This window comes from Mus caroli, unplaced genomic scaffold (genome assembly GCF_978045245.1).
Source record: "Mus caroli unplaced genomic scaffold, Mus_caroli_1 scaffold_15, whole genome shotgun sequence".
NCBI lineage: Eukaryota > Metazoa > Chordata > Mammalia > Rodentia > Muridae > Mus > Mus caroli.
In genome coordinates, this window is record NW_028227270.1 from 77,378,969 (window position 1) to 77,386,529 (window position 7,561).

Here is a 7,561-nt window from a genome sequence, read left to right on the forward strand (position 1 = left end):
GGTGGTTGTGCCATATTCCATTGGGCCACAAATTAGAACCCAGTAGGTACTGTTGGGCACTTGGATGGCTTTTTTACTTTATTATTTTTTCCTTCGGATATGAAGGAAGGCATTTTGTTTTTACCAAGTCCACCCCCTACCTCCCCAACTCCAACTCCTCCCAGATCCCTCCCTCCATCTCCCTCCCAAGTTCATGTTCTCTCTCAATCTCTCATATATACTACGTATATACATACATATACACATATGCATATGCAAATATACATATATACATCATATAGTCATCATTATACATCATATGCACATATGCATATATGTGTATATATGTACACATATATACATATACACATATACATCATATGTACATATTTATCATATATACATATATACATTATATACACATACACACACACATATATCCTAGCAAATCCAATTGGTGCTGCCCACTGCATGTGAGGGTAGGTCTGTGCATTGTAGCATGCCAACCTATCAGGGGTCCCATTTCTGAAGGAAGCTATAGGAATGTCCACTTATACACAGGTATAAGGTAGGGAAAAGGTGATTCTCCCCAAAAGTTTGCTTCAAAAGAACAGTTCGTCTTACTGGACATGTGTCCCAAACCAGTTCAGGCAGGAACAGCCATCCCACTCTCATATTAGACAGAAGTAGCGCATGACTGAACAAAGTCTAAGTTTGATGAACGTTAAGGGGAGATAAACTTACTGCAAAGCTCTGAAGCTTGATGTGGGGTCCTAGGCTACCCACAGGTTGTTTGGAAGTAGGGGAGCTGTGTACAGTCGTGTGGGGAAGGATCGCAGGCTGCCAGGTGCATTAGAAGAGGGCTGTGCAAAGTCCAAACCAAGGAAGAGTCAAGGCTGCTACACAATCCCCTCTGCTTGCCTGTCACATTCATGGGGTTGAACACACCAGACAATTAATCCCAAAGAATGAAACGTTTTGGGCTGGCGAGATGACTCAGTGGGTAAGAACACTGACTGCTCTTCTGAAGGTCCTGAGTTCAAATCCCAGCAACCACATGGTGGCTCACAGTCACTTGTAGTGAGATATGACGCCCTCTTCTGATGTGTCTGAAGACAGCTACAGTGTACTTATGTATAATAATAAATAAGTCTTTGGGCCTGAGCGAGCGGGGCCGACTGGAGCAAGCGGGATTGACCGGCGTGAGCAGAGGTACCAAAAACCACATGAAGACTCACAACCATCTGTACTCACATACATAAAATAAATAAATCTTTTTTAAAAGGGTGAAACATTTCTGATACTTTTGAGATCCTGTGTGCCCTCCACTAGAACCCCTGATCAGCTTTGACTCCATCCTTCTGATCCTTACCCGTTAAGCACAAAGGTACCAGGAACAGATGTTCAGAGCCTGTGGCTGTGCAGCTGCTACACTCTCCATGATGATTGCCCACCCTCACGGTCCAGATGCAGACAGCACGGCGCTAGGCCTATTGTTCTCAACTTGTGGGTCGCACGACCCCCACCTACTCAATTCCATTACTTATGTGTTGTGAAGCTGTCCCATGTCATCTTCTGGGACTGCCCATCCCTATCCTTTGAACTTTAGTTAAGGCTGTTTACTATAAATTCTGGGCTATCTTTCCGGATTAGGTGCTTGCCAAATTTCTTCTCCAAGTTTAAGATCTGCGTTTCCTCTTTTCGACATCTTTTATGTAAAAGTGGGTTTTGAAAATGTTTCAATGTAGGTAGATACGCCAACTTAGTTTAGATGGGTGTTCAGCGTGGGGTTTGACACATCTTTTCTTACTCTGAAATCCAGAGAACATTTGCCTCCATTTCCTTCCAACCCTTCAGGATACACAGTTTTCTATCTAGCTCTTGAACCCATTTTAACAATCCTTGGTATGGACACCTAGTTGGTTGTTTCCTCGCTGACAGTGGGACAGTGGTTCCTTCTAGGGCTGCTCCCCTACCCCCACATGACCCCCATTCTGTTTTTTTTTCACTCAAGAGCTCATTAAGTAAAACCATGTAGATCTTGAACTCACAAGTACTGGGATTATAGGCCCGTACCACCATACCCCACCTCAGCTCCAATGTCATTTCTAAAAGCCCTTTTTCCTTCACTGATTTGAAATGATGTCTCTGCTCCGTGAAAATTTTCATAAAAGAGTGAGCCTGCTTCTGGGGTCTTCTCTGTTTCTCCCTGGGTGAATACCACATCTCCTCCTGACTGTAGACAGTGCAGGAGCTGAGCCCCGGGTACTGATCATCTCTCTCTAAGGCTGTCCAAGGGCTACTGGTTCCTTGAACTAACACAGATTAGCATCAACCCCCAATACTAAGACAATCTAGCATACATTTTTAATAAGAAAATACTCAAGACTATACACTGCATACACTTAAGAAATTTAGAACTCAGTTCCACAAATCTGCCAATATTGTGTATCTCTCCATTTATTGAACTCTTCAAGAATGGTTTAAGTTTCATACAAAGGCTTTTCTAACTAATCTTCAGATAAATGTATTTCAAGGCACCTTTACAATTTGGATGATTATTCTACATATGTATTCCCTAAACTATATTTTCCTAAGATTCCTTAATCAGTGACTAGGAGTTCACATGCTTGTTAACAATGTATCCTCAGAAGCTCCAATATGCCACTTCTTGATCATTGGTTATTGTAAAGTTGTGTCTCTCCTCCAAGTAGACACTGCCATCTCTGCAGGTGTCTAACAGTGGAACACGCTCCAGGACACTGTATGCTGGAGTCTTCAAAGCATCTCAAAAATGGTTTTGTAGGCTGAGGTGTGAGCTACTGCCTCTGCCCTCTAAGGCTGGAATTCCAAACAGTCACTGCGCCCCCTGACATTTCTGTGGGTTCTTGGAGGCCAGATCTCTGGATCTCACACTGTAGGCAAGAGCTTAACCACTGAGCCACCCCTAGGCCCTGAAGTATATTCTTTACCAAGGTCAGAGGTCTTTTAAAAAAAAATAATGTTTGCTTATTGCGCCTTTTATGTTCTTTTTAAAAAGTTGTTGTTGTTAGAACTCTCAAATCACTGAAAGAGATGTGTTAAATTTTTGCTCTGTGACTGTAAAATTATCTGCTGACCTTTAAAATTCTGTCCTATCTTGCTTCATAAATTTTTAAATTTATATATGTGTGTATGCATATACATATACACATACATATATATCAACAGGTATTATATGCAATATCTACATGCACACAGAGATAGATAGATAGATAGATAGATAGATAGATAGATAGATAGATAGATAGATAGATATGATGTACAAAGGTATCACATGTCCCTGTTAGCCTCAAACTCACATGACAGCTGAGAATGACCTTAAAGGACTGATCCTCCTGCCTCCACCTCCCCTGAGAGCTGAGACTACAGGGGTGTACCGCAGTGCAAGTCTATTATTGCTTTAAAATGACTGCCTTCATCATGTGTTTTAATAAGCAGAACTGTTTTCTGCTTATTATAATTATATCTATGTTATATATTATAATTATGATAAAAATCAATTAGTGCTGCCACCCCCTATCTCTAATATCCCAGAGTGCCTGCGCTCCGTTCCATCTCACACACAGTGATAGTCTGCAGTGGCTGCCTGTTCTTCTTCTCCATGCCCAGGGCTCCTCCTGTGCCCCTGCTGGTCACTGAGGTGGGACTCCCAAGTCCCCAATCCTGGCAACTGCTCTCAACCAGCTCAACCCAGCAGGCCAAACTCAGTTCAAACCAGTTCCCAGTTCTTCCCTCGCTTCCAGCCCTCAGACATCACTCACCTTCTCGCCAGAGCAACTGTTTGAGAGAAAGACTTTATTCAGCATTTCTAGAAAGTTCCAAAACACGTTTGTCATAACTCACACTGTTGACAAGCTACATGATCTGTGTGACTTCACAACATCCCCTCCCACGCCACCGACACACCAAGATGTATATTTGCACTTATCCTTACTCAGGCTCTAACCCCCTCATACTGAGTATAAAACTGTTTCTGACTCAAGAAGAAGGAAGACCAAAGTATGGATACTTCGTTCCTTCTTAGAATGGGGAACAAAATACTCATGGATGGAGTTACAGTGACAAAGTTCAGAGCAGAGCCTGAAGGAATGGCCATGTAAAGACTGCCCCACTTGGGGATCCACCCCATAAACAACCACCAAACCCAGACACTAGGCAGATGCAAACAAGAGTCTGCTGACAGGAACCTGTTATAGCTGTCTCCTGCAAGGCTCTGCCAGTGCCTGGCAAATACAGAAATGGATGCTCACAGTCATCCATTGGACGGAGCACAAGGTCCCCAATGAAGGAGCCAGAGAAATACCCAGGGAGCTGGAGGGGTCTGAAGCCCCATAGGAGGAACATCAATATGAACTAATGAGTACCCTCAGAGCTCCTTGGAATTATACCACCAATCAAAGAAAACACATGGTGGAACTTATGGCTCTAGCTCTATATGTAGCAGAAGATGGCCTAGTCGGCCATCAATGGGAGGAGAGGCCCTTGGTCCTATAAAGGCTCTATGCCCCAATGTAGGGGAGTGCCAGGACCAGGAATCAGAGTGGGTGGGTTAGGGAGCATCGGGAGGCAGAAGGGGGTGGGAGATTTTCGGAGAGGAAACTAGGACAGGGGATAACATTTGAAATGTAAATAAAGAAAATATCTAATTAAAAAAAAACCTGTTTCTGATGGAGGCTTTTCCATGTGAAGCATTTCCGGTGCAACTTGGGTCCACATTCCAGTGAAAGCATTTCCCTGAATGTTTCTTCACATTTCACACCAGAGAGGAGTTGATCTTTGCTTTCACTGGGAAGGAACAGGAAAAGTGAGCAGAAAGAAAGGGCTTCTTGCCCTTTGGAAACCACTGACTGCTTCTTCCTACTTAGTTATGAAGAAAAAACCTCAGTCATCAGCAAGCGTTGTGGTTACACCAGCACTGCCAAGGGCAGATTCTTGTTAACCTTGGGTGAAACCCCAGGCTAGTCTGTTCCCTTCACTGCCTATGCTGAAACCCTTGGGAGGTTTGTTGTTGTTGTTTTGTTTTGTTTTCTCTCAGAAAGCACAGCAAGAAGACATGTTTAAAATTTTAATTAAATTTTCACTGCTTGCTGTTTCAGGCTCTGGTCAGTTTGGATGTCAGGAGAGAAAGTTCTAGAACAGTGTTTCTCAACCTGTTGGTCATGATCCCATTGGCAAACCACTAGCTCCAAGAACATTTACATTACAATCCATAACAGTAGCAAAATTACAGTTATAAAGTAGCAATGGAATAACTTCACGGTTGGGGGCGGGGGGGGGGTCACCACAACATGAGGAACTGTAGTAAAGGGCTGTGTGTTAAAGGGCTGGGTATTAAAGGGTTCTGGTATTAAGAAGGTTGAGAAACAACCTTATTCCCAAATTTGAAGTTTCCCTCTTAGGAGCTGAAGAAGAAGCGTGGGGGTACAAAGAAAGAGACTAATAAGTAAGCCATGGGTTTTTTTTGGGGGGGGTAAGGGAAAGGATGGGGAGAAAAAGGAAATGAGAGTAAGGTTTGCCTATTAAGCAAAATCCTCTCTGGAGGGGAAAACGTGGGTGGTCCTCAGATGTCCCCAGATGTCCCCAGATGCTGAGCTCATCACAAACCTGCAACTGGGCTTGAGGCTGCCAAGGCGCAGTCTCCCTGACGGCTCCCACTGTCCCACTGCTGTGGGTATGGGGGGGGGGGAGGGTTAACCCCCTATGCTCCTGACCCCCACTGTCCACCCCCAACACTGTCTTCTTAGTCTCAAGGATGAGGAAGTCTCATAAAAGGGAGCTAGGAGGCAGGCTCCCCTCTGCCCCAAGTTTGCCTCCTGAGGGGACTTCTCTGAGGTAGGAAGAACACTTAAGTCAGCCTAGCCAACGAAGATTCCACTCGCCAGGGGCTTTTGTAAACACCCTCCAACCACTTACACTTTAACACCAGGATGCCTGCCCACAGGCCTTGAAAAGAGGCTGAGAGGGAAGCCAGAGCGTGGGCCTGTAAGCCATGGTTTTTAGTCAAATTTCCCCACTAGGTTTTCCCCTCCAGGCTAATTCTTAGTCACCCTGTACTTTCCAAAGAGGGGCTTATTTATTAACTGATAGGGCTGAAGAAATGAATAGAAATAACTTTTATTTTCAGAATCTTTCTTTTTGACCTTTTTTTTTTTCCCTTGAGACTCTAGTAATATTTGGAAACACTGCTGGCCATTGTCTGAGGAGGAGCGACAGCACTGGGATGATTTCAGGATGGAGCGTGTGGTCATCTGGCCTGTCACACACAAACACAAGGCAGAGAAACTTGCCTCAGGCCTGACTCTAGGGGCCTGTGGGAGGGAAGGCTCACCTGTTCAGCTTCTCCGCTGAGCCACATAGCCCTCTAAAGACCAGGCGAAGGAACCCTCCACTGAATGAGTGTTTGTCAATGTTGGCCCTGGGTGGTGGGGGAAGGGAGTTGGGAGATTTGGGGGGGTATTGTGGGGGCCTCTCTCTAGAATCTGCATGGCCTGAATCACAGACCCAGCTTCCTCTTTTGCTCAAGTCTGTTCAAATGTCACTTTCCCAGAAATGTCTTTTACTTTAGTGTGTGTGTCAGGGGGAAGGGCACCTTCTGAGGCTTTAGGAAGAAGGAGTCAGATTGACCCTCCCCCCCGGAGCTAGAGTAACAGGCAGTTGTGTACCCCAGTGATGCAGGTCCTCTGGAATCAGGAAGAAGCCCTCTTTACCATGGAGCCATCTCTTCAGCCCCAGAAGTGGCTCTCCTAAGTGCGCCATGTGAAGAGCTGATCCCCACTACCTCCCTTTGGTGTGTTGACCCCTCAGTTCTCCTCACAGTCTCGCCTCTCACACATTCCTCTGCTTGTGTGGACTCTGTCTTCGTTAGAATTCACAGCTGTGTCTTCCTCACCCCGCCTCATCTAGTTTCAGATCCTAGAACAGCACCAGGCACACGGAGAATGCTCAGTGATGGACAGAAAGTGACCAGAGAAGTCCTTAGGAGGCCAGGGTGTGTGGCAGTTATAGCTCCATGTCCACCCTTCCATGTTTCCGTGTGACACTGTTAATGCCATCTGCAAAGTCAGGGACTATGACAGAACACTAGACCACATTGGAGAGGGTCCCTCAAACCCAGTCCTTCACATGCTAACTCACTGCAAGGATGCTTAGAAAGCACCGAAGACTGTTATATCCACGAATCCAGCTGCTCACGGTGAAGGGTTACAGGTTAAAGGGTACAGTGAAGGAAGGTTGCATAGTACCTAGTCCAGAGGAGGAGAGAACGTGGAACTCCAGGAGTCCTCTGTCTGCGGAGCCATAGGTGGCATTGCTCGTCCTGGCCATGAGGTATGACAATTTATGTAGCATGCCACCAACCAGGGAGACACCCAAGCCTCGGAATTCAGTATTTTGATGGTGGTTAAATCCCATCTACCCATATAATTGACCTTTGATTTTGAGTTTTCAAAAATGTAACTGATAGTACCATTCTACCAAATTCTTTCATCATAAACAAATGGCTATTCTGTTCAGGGGTCAAATCCCCAGACAGACAGCTTCC